This window comes from Peromyscus californicus, unplaced genomic scaffold (genome assembly GCF_007827085.1).
Source record: "Peromyscus californicus insignis strain IS unplaced genomic scaffold, ASM782708v3 Scaffold_11__1_contigs__length_118956290, whole genome shotgun sequence".
NCBI classification, from domain to species: Eukaryota; Metazoa; Chordata; class Mammalia; order Rodentia; family Cricetidae; genus Peromyscus; species Peromyscus californicus.
In genome coordinates, this window is record NW_026294402.1 from 28,800,518 (window position 1) to 28,822,818 (window position 22,301).

Below are 22,301 nucleotides of genomic sequence, written 5' to 3' on the forward strand. Positions count from 1 at the left end.
GGTTTCTCAAAACACTGTAGATAGAACCATCACAAGACCCATTTGTGCAACTGATAAGTATACCAAAGGACTGCATATCATATTAAGATGTGGATAGGGAAATGGGATGCTTATACATCTAAGATACTTGCCTACAGGTCCTTGTACATTCAAGTTTATTGCTATGGTATTGTACAATAACAAGAAAACGCAATCATCCCATTTATCTATCAATGATGAATGGATAATCAAAATGTGATATATATATATATATATATATTATTTTTACATATAAATTTTATTCAGCCAAAATAGTTTCTCTTTATTAGGAATTTTTTATTTATTTTATATGCCAGTCACAGATCCCCCTTCTCCCTCTTCCAGCTCCCCTCCAAGACTTCCCCCACCCCAGTCCACCCCCATCCACTCCTCTGAAAATGTAAGGCCTCCCATTGGGAGTTAGCAAAGCCTGGTACATTCAGCTGAGGCAGGTCCAAGCGCTTCCTGCATTAAGGCTGTGCAAGGTATCCCACCACAGGTAATGGGCTCCAAAAATCCAGCTCATGCACCAGGGATAGATCTTGACCCCACTGCCAGGGGCCCCTTAAACAGATCAAGCTACACAACTGTCTCTCTTATGAAGAGGGACTAGTCCAGTCCCATGGAGGCTCCACAGCTGTTGGTCTAAAGTTCATGAGTTCCCACTGGCTTGGTTCGGTTGTCTCTGTAGATTTCCTTGTCATGATCTTGATGCCCCTTGCTCATAGAATCCTTCTTCCCTGTCTTCACCTGGACTCCTGGAGCTCAGTCTGGTGCTTGGTTGTGGATCTCTGCATCTGCTTCCATCAGTTACTGGATGAAGGCTCTATGATGACAGTTAGGATATTCACCAATCTGATGACCAGGGTAGGCTAGCTAGGGCACCCTCTCCACTATTACTAGTAGTCTAAGCTGGGGTCCTCCTTGTGGATTCCTGTGAACTTCCCTAGCACCTGGTTTCTCCCTATTCCTATGATGTCTCCCTCTATCATGGTATCTCTTTCACCACTCTCTCAATCTGTCCCTGTTCTAGCTCAACCATCCCATTCTCTTATGTTCTCATCCCCTATCCCCTACCCTCTATTGCCCTCCTCACCCCCAGTTTACTCATAGAGAGCTCATCTATTTCCCCTTCCCTGGGCAATCCATGCATCCCTCTTAGGGTCCTCCTTGCTAGCTAGCTTCTCTGGAGCTGTGGATTGTAGTCTGGTTATCCTTTGCTTTAACATCTAGTATCTATTTATGAGTGAATACATACCATATTTGTCTTTCTGAGTCAGGGTTACCTCACTCAGGATGATGTTTTCTAGTTCCATCCATTTGCCTCCAAATTTCATGATGTCATTGTTTTTCTCTGCTGAGTAGTACTCCATTGTGTATATGTACCACATTTTATTTATTTGTTCTTTAGTTGAGGGGCATCTAAGTTGTTTCCAGGTTCTGGCTATTACAAATAATGCTGCTATGAACATAGTTGAGCAGGTGTCCTTATTTGGCCAAAATATTTTAAATGAGGTAATTCAAGCTTAGAAGAAAATTATTTCAGGGTGTCTCTCATACATAGATACTAGCTTCTCATCTTCACATATGTGTAAATGAGTGGGGGTGAAGGCTATGACACTAGAAAGGGTATCGTGGGGTGGGGTAAAGAAAATTCAATAAAGTGGGAGTGGGGAAGGTAATAGGTCTCACGACTTGAAAATGGAGGGGTGAATACCCAGAGTGGAACAGCTGGGGAGAGGAACAGGTGTTGGAGAAAGCAGTGGTGGTGAGTGCTGCAAGACCCGGCACTCAGTATGCTGGTAAAAATAATAAACAATGGATTAATGAAACAGAATAGACATCCCAGAAAGAATATCATATACATGCTGTTAACTGATCTTACAAAAACAGCAGATGTAATACAATGAAACAAGGGTACCGTTTGAACAAGTGGTCCTGGAACAGCTGTACTGTACATCGTTCACATGGAGAGAGAGGGGAGGAGCAAGGAGAAAGTGAATTTAGTGTATACTTTTTAATCTCAAGACTTTACATCCTTCACAAAACTAACTCAGATTGGGTCATGAAAAAAGACAAAAATATGAAACTCAGGAGAAACCATAGGTTATTAATCTTGGGTATGAAGGTGCTTTTTTTATAACAGCATGATAAAAAGGACTTAATGGATGCCATTCGTTAAAATCAAAGCTATTGATTATCAAAAGATTATTAAGAAAGCAGGAGTACAGGGCACATACTGGGAGAAAGCATTTGAAAGGATTGTTTCTAAAATATTCATAACTTTTAAAACTCAGTGGTCAATATACAGACAATCAAATTAGATTTAAGTCTAGGAATGTATACTGAAGGGAAAGATAAAATATAAAAAAGAGTATATTGTAGATTTAAAAGATATTATATTTATTTAGTGTGCGTGCGTGTGTATGTGTGTGTGTGTGTGTGTGTGTGTGTGTGTGTGTGTGTGTGTGTGCATTCACACTTGCCAGGGCACACTTGTTGAGATCAGAAGACAACTTTTAGGAGTTGGTCTTCTCCTTCTGTCCTGTGAGCCCAGGAGATTGAACTCAGGTTGCCAGGGTTAATGGCAAGCACTTTTACCCACTGAGCCATCTCACTGGTTCCTGGTTTTGCTTTTGTTGTTTTGTTTTGTTTTCAATGTTCTGGTTTTTCACATCCACCGACATCTACTTTTCTCTTCAATATACATTTATTATTAATATCATATGCAAGTTTATATGGCCATGAAGTGGGCTCTTAAATACATTTCATGGTAATTTTCTTCTAAATTTACGTATTAGTTAATTGAGGCATTTTCTGGGTCACCTTCATTTGTAGCCCAACTGAATCTATTAAAACCATGAGAAGTTTCTTCACATTCAACTTACAGTCATAAGATTTCAGCAAGTAAGATCAAAAACACTGAAGACAGCTTATGTTGGAGAGGATGTGGAGCAAGGGGAACACTCTTCCACTCTTGATGGGAATGTGAACTGGTAGAGCCACTCTGGAAATCAGTATGGTGGTTTCTCAGAAAATTGGGAATAAGTCTTCCCCAAGACCCAGTTATACCACTCTTGGGCATATACCCAAGGAATGTGCAATCTTACCACAAGGACACATGCTCAACTGTGTTCATATCAGCATTATTCATAATAGCAAGAACCTGGAAACAACCTAGATGCCCCTCAAATGAAGAATGGATAAAGAAAACATGGCACATATACACAATGGAGTACTACTCAGCAGTAAAAAACAATGATATCATGAAATTCGCAGGCAAGTGGATGGATCTAGAAAATATCATCTTGAGTGAGGTAACCCAGACTCAGGACAAACATAGTATGTACTCACTCATAAGTGGATACTAAATGGGAGGGAAGGGATGGCCAGACTGCAACCCACAACTCCAGAGAGGCCAGTTAACAGGGAAAGACCCTAAGAGAGACACGTGGATGACCCTGTGAAGGAGAAGTGGATGAAATCTACATGAGTGGACTGGGTGTGGGGGGGTGGCAGAGGGCGAGGAGTGGGGGATAAGAACATAGGGAAATGGAAGGGTCAAGATGGAACAGGGACAGAGTGGGAGGGCAGGGTGGAAGATACCATGATGGAGGAGGACATCAGACATCATGGGAATAGGAAGAGGCAAGGTGCTAGGGAGGCTCTCAGGAATCCACAAAGTTGACCCCACTTTGGTCTGCTGGCAGTGGTTCAGTGGACCGGTCTACTCTGGTGACCAGCCTAGCAAATAACTTAACTGTCATCATAGAGCCTTTGTCCAGTGACAGATGGAGGCAGATACAGAGATCCACGGCCAGGCACTAGGCTGAGCTCCAGGAATCCAATTGATGAGAGAGAGGAGAGATACTCCAGGTGAGGGACATCGAGATCATGATGGGAGGATGTGCAGAGATGACTGGCCACACTAGTGGAAGCCCATGAACTATGGACTGGTGGCTGTGGAGCCCCCATGAGACTGGACTAGGCCCTCTGGACACAGAAGATGGTTGTTTGGCTCAAACTGTTTGGAGGGCACCCAGGCAGGGGGATCAGGATCTGTCCCTGGTCTATGGGCAGGCCTCTGGAATCTGGTGCCTGTGGTGCAACACCTCGCACAGCCTTGGTGCAATAGGAAGGGGCTTGGACCTGCCTAGGCTCAGTGTGCTGGGCTCTGCTGACTCCCCATGGGAGACCTCGATTTGGGGGATGTGGGGATGCAGGGTGGTTTGGGAAAGAGGGGTGGGGGTGGGAGGAGGGAGGAGGGGGTTTGTGGATAGCATGTGGAGTGAGTAGAAATTTTCTTAATAAAGAAAAATGAAAGAAAAAAGATTTTAGCAAGTGAAACACATGATACCGAAAGTAAACTTTATAGGCATTTGGGGAAAATGAGGCACACTACCCAGGAAAATTTGTGGAGCAAGGACGTTCTGTGATCAAATAAGAAATGGGAAGTTTCCTAGCGTGGTCTTCAATGTTGGATTATAGGTATATTCCCTGTTCTATTCAACTTCCCTTTATGAGTTCTAAGAACAGATCCCTGACTTTGGGCATCATTGGGCCTTATGGCTTTAGGACCTACAAATGTGTCTTGAATCAGTTTTTAATTTGAACCTAAGTGATTCTCCTGTTAGTCTGGAACCTCAGGTCTCTCAGCAATACGTTAGGGCAATTGGTTTGTAATAATCCTTATAAACAAAATGTAAATCTGGCACATGCCACCAAAACTTCTCATCCCTAAGCCATAGGAAATTTTTCTGCATGTCAACTATATTTCACAGATACAAAACCTGAGGCAAACAGGTTTGTAACTGGGAGGGAGGACACCCAACTTGAAAGAAGTAAAGGCCAAGAAAGTTGATTAGAGACCACAAGAGCACACCAACTATTGACTTCACTTGTAATTAAGAACATGTAAGTTATAAATTACCAGAGCAATCTGGAAAAATGACTCAGCAATTAAAAGCACTAACTGCTTTTCTAGAAGATGTGGGTTCAATCCCCAGCACCCCAAGGTAGCTCACAACTGCCTGTAACTGCAGTCCCAGGAGATATGATACCCTCTTCCAACTCCTGAGAACACTGACATACTTGCAGGCAAAACACCCATACACATAAAAACAAATAAAAATCTCAAAAAAGTTATAAATAAATAGGAAATGGATAATGATTATGAACATAAAGAGATTTTATTTTAGTAAAATAATTTCAACAATATCACACTCATTATTTCCTGAGCCAAACATTAGGTACAACATTACAAGGACAGATAATCCGAAGCCAATTCATACATTCTAGATGTACTTTCAATCTAAATTTGATTGATGTGCTTATTACTTTAACATTCATAGTATTAAAATATTAAGAATCACATTTAAAACACTCTATGAATCATTTGAAAAAAATTTCTATTTTAAATTCTTCATGTCTCGTAAGATATTGTCAAATCAAAATTTTAACTTTTCTACCAATGAAGTTCACAAGAAGGGGAAGCCAAAAATCATATTTTACAATGATAGCCACAAGAAATCATATTTAAACTATATAATAAAAAAATATAAAAATCCATAAGCCAGCATATATGACACATGCTATTTAATTAGACATTTCCTAATAATTGTGAGTCTACAGAGACTAGCATTTTAAGCACAAAGCTTGTCAAAATGATATCTGCACATTGCTAACCACGTTTTTGTCATGAAAAGATTTTTCGAGGATTCCAATTTAGAAACTCCACTACCACTTCAGAAGACATGTAACTTGTCTTTTCCTTACTCGAATTCTACTGTGCAAAAAGTATTAGTGATGTCATCAATTATGTTAATTGAATGTGTCCATTTAGTCTTGCCAATGTGCAATATAGTGACTGCAGAATCAATCTAGTAGCTACGTTATTGGGTACCATATGTTTTAAAATGAGACTATTAAATTTTAATTAAAAAACCAATATTAATAACATTTAGAAACAAGATCAGAGCTATTTTTAAAGCCATGCATTTTTCTATGAAGGTTATATAACTATTGTGTTTCCTGTAAGTATGATACCTTTCCATTTGGAAAAGATGTGTTTTAGATGTTGCTGAGTAAGAATGATAAAAAGAATAAATGTGCATGGTTAGTTATACATGGTGGTCATGTGGCTGGAATTGAGTGAGGTGAAAGCAAAATAAATATCAAAACTCATATAAACATGTAAAACTATATGTTTGAGAAAATGGTAGTATAATTAATTAATGGAATTAAGTGAATGTGATTTCAGTGCAGAAATTGGGTAAGGGAAGGTACAGATGCCGAGTAAGGCCAGCTGTGTTTCAGATGTAGTTGGTTTGAACATAAAAATGTCCAAAGACTAATAGAAACTGTGTGTCTTAGGATTTCTATTGCTGTGATAACCCACCATGACCAAAAAGCAAGTTAAGGAGGAAAGGGTTTATTTGGCTTACATTTCAGGATTGCTGTTCATCACTGAAGGAAGTCAAGACAGAAAATCAAACAGGTCAGGATCCCAGAGGCAGATCTGATGCAGAGGCAATTGGAGGGGTGCTGTTTACTGGCTTGCTTCCCATGGCTTACTCATCCCACCTTCTTATAGAACTCAAGACCAACAGCCCAGAGATGACACCACCCACCATGGGCTAGGCCCTCCTGCATTGATCACTAAATGAGAAAATGCCTTGGATCTCACGGAGTCATTTCCTCAATTTAGGCTCCTTCCTCTCTAGCTTATGTCAAGTTGACATACGAAACCAGCTAGTACAACAGTGTAGTAGTTTGAATACAATTGGACTCCGTAAGCTCATGGGGAGTGGCATTATTAGGAGGTGTGGCTTTGTTGGAGTAGGTGTGGCCTTGTTGGAGGAAGTATGTCACTGTGGGGATGGGCTCTGAGGTCTCATAAATGGCCAAGCCATGCTCAGTACCTAAGTGTGCTTCCTGTTGCTTTCTGATCAAGATGTAGCCTGATTAAAAGTTTTCCTTCTAAGAGATGCTGTGGTCATGGTGTCTCTTCACAGCAATAGAAACCCTAACTAAGATAGAAGTTGGTACCAGGGAGTATTGTTATAGTAGGCCTGACCATGTTTTTGTTTGGAGAAATAGTAGGAGGATGGAAGACAGTGGTGTTGAGAGTTATTTGAACTATGGGGGTTGGGGCTCACTCAAGAGGTTTCAGAGAAGAAGAATTTTAGTAGGTTGCCTAGAGATCATTCTTTGGTGAAGAAAGTGACTGCCTTTTTCCCTTGTCCTAAGGGTCTGCCTGAGGCTAAAGTGAAGAGTTTTGGATTAATTCTGTCGGCAGAGGAAATCTCAATACAGCCTAGTATAGACTCTGTCATGTGGTTATTAGTGGTAACTCTTATGAAGATTTATAATGACAAGGCGAAAACTAAGCAGGGTAAATCACAAAATGTAAATTTTGAGGAGAAAAGGAGCACCAGAAGTGGAAACGAGTTAAATCCTGTGTTTAAGGAGATAAATGGATTAAGAAATTGAATAAAGGGAGTGGTGACCTCACAGCAAGATCCCACCCAGTTAAGTTTCCAACTTGTAAAAGAAATTAAAGAAAAGCTTAGAGCCCAGAGTGGTGGCTCATGCCTTTAATTCCAGCACCAGGAAGGCAGAAACTGGCAGATCTGAGTCTAAAGCCAGCCTGGTCTACAGAGCAAGTTCAAGGACAGCGAAGCTTAAGCAGTAAAGGTAACAATCAAAATCAGAAAGCTGGTGAAGATGTAATTGAACAGGGGGACATGTTCCAACCCCAGCAAGCAACAGAGCTTGGCAGCTTTGGTAATGTGGTTCTAGCTTATCATTAAGGAGAGAACAAATGGGTTATGGAATTTGCCTCTGCAGCTAAGGAAAACAGCTGAGGCCAGACATGTGTTAGGGGTGTCCCTGAATGGAGGTCTATTACAGAGGCCATTTTGTGAAGCTGTGAAGTTGATGTGTGGAATGCCTTGGAGAACTGAAGGTGTTAGAGATGCCAGAGTTATGGGATACCTGCTGAGGAGAGCTGCTAACAGGGAGTGGAACCAGCCCAAGAGAAAGAAGTGTGCTGCAGTCAACAAAGCTGAACAGATTTGGTGATCTGAAGAGTGTTTTGACATCAGACAGGGAGATGCAGAGTTTGAAGTTTGCCCACCTGGTTTTCAGTCTTGCTTTGGTTCCAGTTTTTCCTCACTATGCTTCCTTCCCTATATTCTGGAATGGTAATATACATCCTGTCCCATTATATGTTAGAAGTATATGATCTGCTTTTTGATTTTTATTTTTACAGGTGATTACAGTTAAGAGATTATATGAATCTCAGAAGAGACTTTGAACTTTGGACTTTTAAGCATTGTTGATACTGTGATAGACTATGGGGACTTTTGAAGATGAACTAAATACAATTTGCATTATGATACTGTTATATGCTTATGGAGGTCACAGAGTGAAATTGGACTCCATAAGCTCATAGGGAGTGATGCTGTTAGAAAGTGTGGCTTTGTTGGAGTAGGTATGGCCTTGTTGGAGGAAGTATATCACTGTGGGGGTGGGCTTTGAGGTCTCATATATGCCGAAGCCATGCCCAGTGCCTCAATGCACTTGCTGTTGCCTTCTGATCAAGATGTAGCCAGCACAATGTTTGCCTGTATGTGGCCATGCTCCCTGCCATGATGATAATGAACTGAACTCTGAAACTATAAGTGAGCCACCCCAATTAAATGTTTTCCTTATAAGTCTTGCTGTGGGTGGTCTTGGTGTCTCTTCACATCAATAGAAACCCTAACTAAGACACTGTGGTCTTGATTCTTCGAAGAAAGCCCACTCAGATATGAGGGCCACTTATGGACCAGCAGTGTTTAAATTAGTCACAATATCTATAAGAAAGTAAAAATATAGAAAATATGAGAACTAAAACTAAAATCACACTTATTCTTCAGGACAAAGGCACTGCTGGATGGAGGGGAGCCAGGATGCCTGCATTTGTGGGGGTCTTTATTGATGTTCCCTCTGCAAGAAGACATAGTCAGTCAGATTCATAATACTCTAGGTACAGCATATTGTTAAAAATGGAAATACTTTTTTTTGGATAGGCAAGTGACAAGTCGAACTGAGTTCTTTTTTCAACTGTTTTCTATCTTCTGCTGAAGCTCAGAGAGAGTTAAACAGCATGGTGTCAATTGCAGACAGTGGGATTTATTGCTTGGTCCATTGGGGGAAGCATTATCATACTAGAATCCTCATTTTCCATTCCACTTCCTCTACAGTAGATTGTGGTGCTGCTCAAACATTTGCTTTTCTTCCTGAGAGAGGATTTACAGACCAGTGCTTCCTGATGTCAACCTTCATTGGTCATACAATTTGCTTTGGGGGATGAAATGTGAGTAGAACTGGGGTGCTTCATTTCAAGTAGAAATTGAAGAGTCATCTTCATGACATCACCATGTCCTCTTCTGAGTCACAGTCGTCAGTGTCCCAGACATGGGGCATCATTTAACCTGGATCCCAGAGGTGATAACATTAAAGCCAATGTGTTTCCAAGAGATGATAACACTAAACACCATGTGTTGGTCAGCTTTTGTTGCTGTGACAAAACATTTGAGATGATCAGCTTACAGGAAGGAATGTTTACTTTGGTCCATGTTTTCAGAGGTTTCAGTCCAGGTTGTTTGGTGGTTTCGCTTTCTGCCCAGGGTGAAGCAGAACCTCATGGTGGTCTGCAGGGTAGAGGAGTCTACTCAACTGATGGCAGCTGAGAAGTGAAAAGGGGGGAGGGGAGAAAAATAATTTAGAGTGCCACATCCCCATCAATACTCTAGAGACCTCTCAACCTCTTAATGATTCAAGGACTTCCTCATAGTGTCTCAGGCTGGAAACAAAGCTTTCAACACATGGCAATATCAACTTTCCAGATCCAAGTTACATCATATTAAAAACTGTGACAGGAGGAGAAACAAATTCTTAGCATTGAAAGCTGCTGACAGTGTTCAGTTGCTATTCCTGCATTGGTTAGCCTAAGCTGGTTGAGAATGCCATCAACACAGGTAATATGCATTACTACCTGAGAAAATGTGCACGGGACATAGACTGGAACAGCAATGTTGTCCTCCTCAAGGAGAGAACTGCTTCTATATTTTGGATTAGAAATTTCTTCCCCTTTGAGATATATTGCCTGGTGGTGGTCCTTTCTTAATGACTGCTAGACCATCCTATGCCAACAAACTACAAATGATGCATGAACAATAGGTGTCCTATAAACATGCCCCAGAGAGCAGGGGTCCTGTGCATCTTTGCATCTGCTCTGCTCTGTGGAAAATAGTCTTGAACAAGCTATCCTTAAATAATTGAATCATCTACCATCATTTTAAACTCAGGTCTATGCAAAAAAGAGGACCATGGTTTCCCTACTTTCTACCCAGAGGTAGTTTGTATACAGAAAGCAGAATTTCTTAGGCTTGAGGATGGAAACAGTGAGAAATTATGCCTACATGTGCTCCTGAGTTCAATGTATAAATATACTAGGAGTTTTATCCTCAAGTAAATTATTGTTTTTCATTATTTCCCACCTTCACAAGAATAAAACCAGTCTTCCTTTGTCAGTATTCTAGAAATGGTTAATAGAAAAAATTTAGGTTATGGCAAGTATTGAGTAAACTTAAACCAGCAGAAACCTCTCACATGAGTCCTTCTGTCCATTCCAGATATTGGTGGGTATTTCAGGCAACTAACAAAGTTTCCTGAGCCTTCACTCTGAGATCACAGGGAGAACAGACAGGAGGGTGTGCACACACGGTGCCTAGAAGTGCTAGCTTTTCTCTGTGGGGCTCATACCAGACTCCGTGTGTTATTGGAAACCAAGCAGCTCCCTTCTCTGTTAATTGGATCATAGATCGTAAAGGGTGCCAGGTTTCTTCTTAGGCAATCTGAAGCATGGAGGCTCAAAGAAGAAAAAGAAATAATCTGTAGTGAGGAAATCTGGCAGGAAGACATCTTTGCACCTGTTCCAGACGGGCACAGCCAGCACTTGTCTCAAAAGCTGAGCAGGGGAAAGTGTCACACCTAAGGGATTTAGATTTAGGATCTCAGCACTCCTTCTTATGGTTGCCCAAGCTCCTCTATCAAAAAATGAAAATGGACATGCAAATATACAGACCATTATGGGCGAAGGCAAGATCAGTGGAGCTGGACCTTACAGAATGACATTCCACTTACTTCTTTAGAATAGCCACTCGCTCCAGAAGACAGGAACATATCCAAACCATGTCAGTGTCTATATGTGACTCAGAACTCTCATGACAAATGCCACTCCAGGATACTGGTGCTCAGGGTCCACTACATGCATTCCCCATTGTTTCACACTATTATTTGTCCAGTTTAAATTGTGATTTCCTGAAGAAGAGGATATTTGCTCTGCATCAGCAGCACTGGAAGTGATGGACTCATTGATATCAACTTTGCCTATCCAGCAGGTTTGTTAAATCTACTTAGGGCAAAGTCTCTATCTGTGTTTTCTTTCATCTCCCTGTTATCGCTCAGTAGAGTGGTGCATCAGCTTTTGACCACATGAATGGAGAGTACCTGGAGTCACACTCTAAGAATTTATTACCTTATCCTTTAATCACTAACACCAAAAGCACGTTTCCCATTGAAGTAGCAAGGACATCAAGACTGGCTGATTTTCAGTTTTGACATTTCCTTCCTTCTTGCACTATAGTGAAGCTTTTATTAAATGTGCAGAGTAAGAGCACTTGATATAAATGGGCTTTCTGAATGCATAAGTCATGCTAGAAACTGTGGATACTTGATGGTTCTGGAGGTAGAATGTGAGAAAAAGGTGTCTGGTTCTTTGTGAACTGCAGAGAATCCAGAGCTCCAGCTCTGACATGCAGAGACTCCTTCAGTAAAATTTATGCCCTTGAAAGGAGGAGAAATAAGGCAGCCAGTTGGGGTTCACCCTTTATCTTGACCTGACCTGTTCTTCATTGCTTTTTATGTTTTTTCTGTGCTAACCACCATGTGATTAATGGTGCTTCAGCATGGACTCTTTAAAAGTTATGGCTGGGGATGGTGGGATTGATGGTGCCGCAGTCTGTGAATGTCTGAAAATATTCCATAACTTGGTTGAGACTTTTGGTGGGATTCCTGGGGTCTAGTGGAACGCTGGGTCTACAACTCTTGAGGACTCTTCTGTGTATTGAATGGACCGCTCAGAAAATCTGAAATGCTTTCCAAATCTGACAGCATTTGTCGGGCTCTCCCATTATTGGACTTCTTTTTGATTTCACATTTTCTTGACAGTGAGCCAAGGATATTTATAGATATATTCAATATTCTTTGCTTCTCAGGCTCTGGGTTGTCTTTGATAGTTACTCCAGAGACTCATTGTGGAAGATAAAGTGTGAGAAGAGAAATAACACAGACTTGGAAGTTACAGGAGCCTGACTTCATAGTTTTGTGTTTACCTACTATGTAAAATGAGGATAATAGTACCTTTCTAGTGGAGTTATTGGGAGAGGTGAACAGGATAAGGCAGGAGCATTATATAGCATTCATCACATGCCTTCAAGAAGTGGCAATAAGATGAACTTCAGGTTGTTTTCTATAAAATAACATGCTACATTCAAAATCCTCCCTTCCATTTGGAAATGGAAAGTTTAAAGTAATGGATGTGTGAATTACCCTGAGTTCAACATTACCTAGTTTATAGATGAATCAAAACAACACACTGTACCTCACAACTATGCATAAATACTCTGTCAAACAAAATAAAATGAAATAAATACAAATTTTAAACATCTCTAAAAAATAAAATGTTATAGGAAAATACAGGAAAAATACTCAAATAATGCCAGTAAATTTTTTTCATCAGAATGAAACCTTTTAAATAAATATTTTAACGTTGCTAAGAGAAAAACAGTTCTCCACTGTGACATTTCTTTTCATAGTTTCTATTTAAATTTTTTTCCTAGCTTTTCCCTTCCAAATTTCTTTTTTTAAATGTAGTAATTTTTAACCCATTCAAATACCATTTAAGTTTGTTTTGAGATCAAAATAAGTTTATTAAATAAAAATTTGTGTAAGAAGTGAAAAGCTATGCACATTACAAAGCATAGTAAACCTTTCCTTTTTCTTGGGTGGTGTTAGTGAAATGATATCTTATATAAAACATTTCCCATATAAAGCAAGTCTCCCTTTGCTATGAATTTCCATAACTATTTTGTTAGAGATGGTCTTGGAATGTTTTATCAACCTTCTTTCCCTCAGATGGCATGCAGTGACATTTTCTTTATGATTCATGAACAAGATTATCAACATGAATCTTTCTAGCCTTCTGTAAGCGGGTGACACCATCAGAAATGATTGACATATTGAATGCTGTTTTCCTTTACACTTAACAATTTCAGACTGCTGAACCAGAATCTTTTTGCCTGCTCTTGCAATTTTTCTGTCAACTTCCCAATCTTTTCTTTTAATGACAGCCCACAAAAACATGACAATAATATTTAATTCTATCTATGATTTCTAATCATCTACAGCATATCAATATAACAATATATTTTTAAAGTAATATAGTAGATACCATAAAGATTTAGGTTCTCTAAGTTTGAAACTTCTTCAAGACAGACAGTGTTATCAAAACCACGCTGCATTAATTATTCTACATGTATGTTTTATCCCTTTTAATCCTCAACTCAGAGAAGGAGTTGTTCTTAATATGCACATATGACTGATGAGAGACTGGAGGTTTAGACATTTGGACCAAGGTCAAGTGAATTGTTGGAAAATTCCAAACAAGCTCATTTGAATCCACAGCCCATGCCCCCTACCATACATTTACTGAGAAATACCAGTTATTATGACAGTACAGACATTTGGTGAAGCTAAACATCACATATAGAAAATGTAATGTGATGCAAAGGAGAGAAAAAAGGACAAAAAGAACGACAGAATAAGAGCCCAAAAAGGCACTGAATACCAGAAAAGCATCCTTAAGAACACTTGAATAAACAAACCCTTGAGAAAATGAAGGACCAGTCTCTAGGAGGAGGGGAAACTGAATGCAGACTGCCCTGTAAGTGGTCATCTCTGAGGTAGCTACCATCAACCACCTTCTCTGCCGCATGTTCTTCAGCTTTCTGCTACTGTAAGACATATCTGATATGGTTGGCTTGTGAGAAGAAAGGTTATTTGGGCTTGCAGCTGTAGCAGTTTCAGTTTATAGTTGGTTGACGCTGATGCTCTTAGGCCTGTGCTTAGTGAGCACACAGTGGTCTGAGGACTGAGAAACACCACTGACCCTGAAACCAGAGAGGAAGGGCTGGCAGCCCACAGTTTCTTAGGGAGACAAATCCACAGTGGCCTAAAGACTTCTTGTAGCCCCATGTCTTTTTTTTTTTTTTTTTTTTTTGGTTTTTCGAGACAGGGTTTCTCTGTGTAGCTTTGCGCCTTTCCTGGAACTCGCTTGGGAGACCAGGCTGGCCTCGAACTCACAGAGATCCGCCTGGCTCTGCCTCCCAAGTGCTGGGATTAAAGGCGTGCGCCACCACCGCCTGGCAACTTCTTGTAGCCCCATGTCTTAACAGCTGGATCACCTCTATATCACAGCCAGCTGAGGATTACATCATTAACCCATGAGCCTTTGATGACATTCGAGACCTAAAGTATAGCTCAGAGAGATGTTTGGGGGAAAAAAGTCATTCCTAGGAGGGAGGGAAAGCTGCATACAGATTTTCCTGTAAGGACCAAGATGGTTATCTCCTAGGCAGCTGAATAAGTTGTGGGCACTTCCTTGTTTTGAAGAATGAAGACAAAGACTGGCATGGGAAAATGAGTTAAAACACTACCTTTATTGCCCATAATTTTGTTTTCTGAAACTCCGTTTTCCTAACCCATAAGGCATATCTAGAAAGTGGTGCTATTTCTGTGGAACCTAGGACAAACAGATACTACCTCCTGTGGCCAGTAGTGAACCAGACACTGGCCATAAACCTCATCCAGCTCCCTTAGTCCCAAGAGAATTAATGTCCCGGCATTTCTGTGCCATTCACAGAATAAGGACAGAAACTCCATTTTAAAGTGTGAGCTGAAAGACATGACTTAAGGGGCTACTAATTAAAACTGGGAATGAACTTGACAAACTGATCTATTATTGGAGAATTCAAGGCCAGGGAGAGCCTCTTGTGTTCAGGTCCAGAACATGGTTGCTGAAAAATGCCTGATTTCTGCTTCTGTAGGTAGATGGTCCCCAAAATAAAAGGGTCGGAACTGAATTCAGTAAGCTTAACTTATTTTTCCTAAGTTCATCTATTACATTAAGCCACTTTCCAATGCTCAGTCAGAAACAGCTAAAAGGTAGAGCTAAAACCAAGTGGGTCCTTCTACAAGGACAACACATTAAAACTGAGAAAATATTCCTTGGTGTTGTCCAGCACCTCCAGAAATACTGTATGGGAGATCGATCAGAGAGACTCTCTGAGTTGCTTAGACTTTCTTCCCTCCAGTTTGGAGAGAAGCTTGTTTTAAAGTCAGTTCACACATGGGATGTCAGGTAGTATTTGAAAAAGAAATGCTATGAGGAGACTTTGAATGTTTGTATTCGTGCATGCGTGTGTGTGTGTGTGTGTGTGTGTGTGTGTGTGTGTGTGTGTGTGTGTGTGCATGAGTAGATATTGATGCAGATTTACATTTATACAGGGAGCCCTAGAAACATTTCTGGAGGAAGGAGGCATAGCTGCATTTATTTCACCCATCTTTTGCTTGGCAATGCTTTGGATTTCGTTAGCTGAATGAATGTAGCATGGTCTCATATTGACAGGACTCAATGACTATATCTAGTAATCAGTAAGAATAAGTTGAGCTAGGGGTAAACTGTGAGAAAAAGAAAGTAGTTGGAGGAAGGAGGGGGGAGGAGAGGGAGAAGGAGGAGGAATTAGTGTTACTGTTTGGTTAATTATAACTTAAAATGACAATCACCTGTGAGTCTCAGGATGCTGTTCCTGTAGTGACCCAGGAAAGCAAAATGCATGCATATTCCAGCCCAATGGTTTGTAGGAATTAGCAAAGACAGGCTGTTTGAGGCTTAAACCCTATTCTTCTCACCCCATCCTCAGGAAGTTAAGGAAGAGGCGCTGGTGGCTGGTGTCCCATCCTACAATGAGTCACACTTTCAGGAAAAGGTGAGTCACTATGAGAGAGAGAGAGAGAGAGAGAGAGAGAGAGAGAGAGAGAGAGAGAGAGAGAGAGCATTCATCACTTCCTTAAATTGATGCTGAGGTCTCGAAACTCCATGTTCATATTCAGGCTTTTATTTTGCCAAATGAAATGAATATAAAACTAGTCTAATCTTCTCCACCAGACCTGCCCAGGAACAAGCTTTTACTTTCAGATACACTGATGTTCCCATGACAAGCAGCCCTTTGCCTTCTTTTGAATTCATAAGGTCCTTTATGTCTATTACTGATAAACAGAACTTGTCACTTCCCTTAATTAACAGCAAATCAGTGGCTCTTTATTTCCTACTTCACTTACTCACAGGCACAGCAAGATCAAAGAACCCTTCAGTCAATCTGCCCTTGAGGTGGGCACTGTCTTTTATTTTCCAAATTAAGTACCCAGCTTTAGGCTGAAGCATATGGCAGGGTTTTCTTTAAAAGGTGGTTTGCTTGGAACAGCACTTCCAGTGAGTCTGGAGAAGCCTAGATCAAACTGGACTATGTCTGGGCCTTGAAAAATGCTGTCAGAAATACAGCAATGAAAGATTGAGGTCAAATGGTTTGTCAAGTACCCATTTCTTCAGAAAACTCACCCCATGATGCTGTGCCTTAAGGATAGGTGTCAGAAGGAAGAAACCAACCAGGATGATCAGACATCTTCATTTGGAAAACGCCTGTGTATGGCCGTCACTGTTCTAGCAGCAAGCAGAAGGAAGGGCGTCCCTTGCATCGAATGAACAGCAACACACACCTATCTATCGAGTCTGATGTTCCCAGAGAAGTCTTTGGGGAAGGCCAGAAATTCAGGTCGTTATTTGATCATCCTAGAGCCAGCTTCACAATCATTCCGGGAACATGTTCACAGTGTGTTCCAATCAAGGGAGAAACAGATCTGGTAGCAGAATGGGTTGATAATGAACAGGAATAAAGTCTTAGTAGAGTGTAAAAGTATTTGGGGAGGATATGCTGTATAACATTGTTCTGACTGTTCAAAAATAGTGTGTTGTACACTTAAAAATCCGTGGAGAGTAGATCTCATGTCAAGGTGAAAATGAGAGGATTAAGAGATGCTGATATTTGTCTTTCTAGCTTAACTATATATTCTTTATTTTTGTTCCCTCTTAAACCTCAAAGCTCATTGTTTTCTTCAAATCACAATGTCAAGATACTGCAGAGGAACCAGGAACAATGGGAACAATTGAAATATAAACACTTTGAGCAAAAGATTATTGAGAACTCAAATGCTCCCTTGTAACAAATAATAGATCTTCTGATACAAGCCCGACTTTGACCTGGGTCTTCTTCTCACCCACTTTATATCAAATATCTTTCAGAGAAAGTAATCTAGATTTCACAATATGGTGGGTACATATCTGCTTAAACACAGCTGCTCTTCAATTATGTCAGTGGAGAATTAGTTGAAAGGTGACCAGCAAAATACTTTAAGTATAAATTTCTAGTGTTGATGGAATTTTATTGTTTTAAGTAAATAAAATGTCTTAATGTTAAATCTGTATGGAATACATATCTACTCATTTGGGAGAATGTTAAAGTTTGTTCTCTGGCTAGTACCTTGTAAATTTACTGGATTCTAGTCCTTGTTTATTGTGTGTACCTACACTTAACCATTCTTCCAGGTCTGTTCCTGGCTGCTTGGACTGATTCTGAGTGACCATAAAAACACTTTACATCCTTTTGAAGTTCTAGGGAGAAGAGTCATTGGCATTTGGATAACCAAGGAGTTCATTTGGATAGCAAATCTATGTGCATATTTTCAATGGCATTTTTTGGTGGAAAGAGACTGTGACTCATTGATGGATTCCTCAACATCCATGGAGGTTATACTCTGCCATAGAGAGGACCCAAAGATTTAGAGAAAATGGAGAAATATCCAGATAATGGTGTTTACCAGCATGTTCCCATAAGTTGCTGGTCATAAGCGTTTCTAGGTTGGAAACTGCTAAATAGAACAAAGATGAATTTAAAAAATGTAATTATCAAAGCCCTTAGTCTATGAATGTGTGTTATGAAGCCCTGAGCACTATAATATTTGGTATTTCTCAAACTTATTTGAAATTAAATCCTCCCTTTAAAACAAGTATTTATCCAAAACAATGCTTTACAGAATATAATATAGCAAGTGTTGTAAACAGTTTGGGGAAGGTGAAGGATCCAGAAGATTAGCAATAATAACAACCACTATTTGTATAGTACCTCGTGTTTTATAAGGTGTTTTCTTATTTATTAGCTTTTCTGATCCTCAGGCCAAACAATTGTGCATGGGAAAAATTAGTTCAAAGAGACTTTCCAAAATATAGTGATCCAAAGGGAGATATTTTGAAAATTAACTCTGGGCACCTGACTTGATTCAAACTATTCTTTAGAGGCCCCCATCCCCTCTTTCCCTCTGGTGAGACCCTCACAGTTTTTTTCCTCTCGGTTTTTGGCAAGCCACAATCCTGAATCACATTTCTCTGCGGTAGTGTCACAGACTGTCTGCACTTGAACAAGCTCTATGGGGTGATCCTCTGCGGCCTCCATCTTCATCTTCCCCCAGAACCCTTTCATTTATTTCTTTTCTTTTTCATGATGTCTCAGCAAAAATGAACAGCATACAAGGACATACTCAAAAAGGGTCATGAAGTAATTGTGATTAAGAGGCTTACAGTGCACTCGGAGCTAGCAGAAGATGAACTCAATCACTTAGGTGAGCAGCAGTGGCTACAGGCTCTCACCATAAAGCTTGAAAAGGAAAGGGACTGGCAGTCACTGGTCCTGGGGCAGTCTGAGTAGAGTGGGTTCCCAGAGAAGGGAAGCACTAGTCACAGCGAAACACACAGGCAGAACCCGTGGAAACCACCAGCCTGATTGTTACTATTGTTCCATTTTATGATCTCCTGGGGATCCCTAAAATCAACTCAGATTGCTAAGAAACCAAATGGTAGGGACGAGCTTGATACAGCGTAAAAAAGTGATCATCTGTTGTGACAGAAGGAGATGGTGAAAGAGGGTCTAACCTGGGTCACTTGGGGACACACCCAGCAGGCTCGGTAGCCAAAGTTGTCAGGAACTTTCAGTCCTAAAAATGGTGGGCTTCAAATCTTGAACTGCCTCTAGTCGGAAAAAGTCTGGGAAATGCCATGGCCCACCATTCCCTGAGATGGCTGCTGCTGCTGCTGCCGCCACTACTGCTGACTGCTCCTGCTCCTCCTGCTCCTCCTGCTCCTCCTGCTCCTCCTCCTCCTCCTCCTCCTCCTCCTCCTCCTCCTCCTTCCTCTTCTTCCTCCTCCCTTAGTGACTATTGTTATAATAAGGCAGTAGGCCGAGGTGCCTCACAAGGGCAACGAGGCGGGTGAGAGACAGAGATGCCATATAGATGCAGCGGGCTGTGGCACATGGGAAGTCACTCACACCCCAGGCATTGCATCCATATGAAATGAGTGTATTATAATGGAGAGAGAGAGAGAGAGAGAGAGAGAGAGAGAGAGAGAGAGAGAGAGAGAGAGAGAGAGAGAATGGGGGGCGGGAAGAGGAGTTGTGCACACCTTAACCTTAAGGCAGGGAAGGGAAGAAGGGGGAGAGGGAAAAGAAGGGAGGAGTTTTTCTTAGAGGCTTTTACAAAAAATGACGTCAGGACCCAAGGGCAGGTTCAGAATGCTAACAACTATGGTTTCATACGAAGGATATTCCAGAATTAACTCCCCTCTTTAGTTAAGATAGAAACAGGAGCCACCAATAAGTTTGCTGATACTCACCTGGCTCCCATCAGCCCTTTGCTGACTTCTGTTTGAAAGTGATTTTGTCTTTGCCCCAGCCTCAGGCCCTCTTGTCCAGCTCACCTAGTCCTGTGGTGGGAGGGCTTTGTGCTATCCTAGCCTCAGTGCAGTACTCAATTTCCCAGCAGTTTCTCCACATTGCTTGCTCAAAACCAAAATTTCCTGTATTCCTTAAGGATCACTAAAGAAACCGAACTAACATGTATCTATCTATCTATCTATCTATCTATCTATCTATCTATCTATCTATCATCTATCTATGTTGTGTGTGTATGTGCATGTTTCCATACATATATAGATATATATATATGTATTTATATATACATTCATGTGTTATATATTCATATCTATATACATATGTATAGAGGCATATACACATATATACATATATACTTACACACACACACACACACACACACACATATATATATATATATATATATATATATATATATATAGGATTTACTACCTTGTCTTACAAGATATGGTCTGAGTAGTCTAACAATGGCTGTTTCACACTGGAGAGACAAGAATCCAGTAATTGCTCAGTACATGAGGCTGTGTGTTTCAGAAGCCCTTATCTGTCTCTGAGGCCTTGAGTTTCTGGGAACCACACGGTTGTTCCTGCTTTTCCATCTTGGTTGGAAGCACAGAGAAACTGGTTCTAATTTCTGCAAAGGAAAGAATGTACGAACTTGCCAGAAAGAGTAAGGGCAAGCAAGCAGAAAGCAAAATTTCCTCCTTTCATGTTCTTTTACCTGGCTGCCACCAGAAGGTGTGGCACAGATTTAGGATAGGACTTCAGAATAATTTCATCAAGAAGGTGGCTCCCGGTGTGCCCAGCAGCTTGCGTTTCAGTCGATTGAGGTGCAGTAGAGTGGACAGCTAAGATTAGCTACCCACACTGCTTAATGGACTAAGTTTTTGTTATTTTATATTCCAACATCCAGGCCTTATAGCCAATTCCCTGTCATTATTTATTTATTTATTTATTTTTGGTTTTTCGAGACAGGGTTTCTCTGTGTAGCTTTGCGCCTTTCCTGGATCTCGCTTTGTAGACCAGGCTGGCCTTGAACTCACAAAGATCCACCTGCCTCTGCCTCCCCAGTGCTGGGATTAAAGGTGTGCGCCACCACCGCCCAGCCCCTGTTATTATTATTTGTTGAAATAAAGAAGAAATCAGGTGAGTTAAAAAGAAGAAGATAAAGAATGAAGTTGATGGAAATAATAACTCTAAGATTACATTCTACTTATTTTTTGTGCTTATTGTGGGAGTTTTTCACATGTTAATTTCTGTGAGTTTCAGAATTAAGAGAAAAATCTCCACATTAATATCAAAAGGTTAATAACACATTTAGATATCTATAAAATTAGTTTAATCAATCAAAGAATGATCTTTGAGGTTATTCTCCAGCCTTAAATTCTATTGACCTACCTTCCACATGTTTCAAAATGCTCATTAGCATCCCTTTAAGATTTCCATACATCTAACAAGAAGAGTTACTGCTGAAATGAACAGTTACTTTCTTCAAGTCAGGCAATTCACAAACACTGCCTTGACCTTAAGAAGTTGCCAACCTGGCCTAGTGCTGATCAAATTCTTCCTTAGAGCATAGAGAAAGTGCTCACGGCCCATTTTGCTAATTCTATGAGTTATTTGCCTGCAATGTCCCTCACAGGCTTGCTCTTTGAACACTTGTTCCCTAGTTGATCATTCTGTGTTGGGATACTGTGGAACCCTCAAGAGGTGAGGCCTGCATGGCAGAAGCAGGTCATTGGTGGTGGGGTTTTGAAGGTCATACTGGTCCTTGGTTCCTGTCCCACCCCATCTGCAGTCTACATCCACAGGAATACCCTCCACCACATCTTCCTGCTTCCATGGACTAAACCACCCTGCCCCACCTCCTGTGCCATTGTAGACTAAAAACTTTGGGCACTGGGAATTAAAATAAATCTCTCCTCCCTTATGTTGTTTCTGAATCACAAGCTAATACAATTCCTATTTATTCTGGCCTAGGAAATATCTATGCAAATGATGGACTGATCTTCACCAACACTTCATCCAGGCAAGGTTCTTAATTTGTTTTCTCTGACAGATGATTCAAAGACTTCCAGCCTTTTATAGTAAGGTTTTCTTCCATTTGTAGCTTCAAAACAACAGTCTCCTAAACACTGTGTCTAGACCCCTGAGCCTTGTGGAAGACAACTATCTAATATCAGTCTTCTTGTGCAAGCATGAAACCCTCCTCAGGCTCAGCCAGGGATATTCAAGATACTGATTTCATAGGCTTGTTTTTTCCTGGTTTCCCCTGGC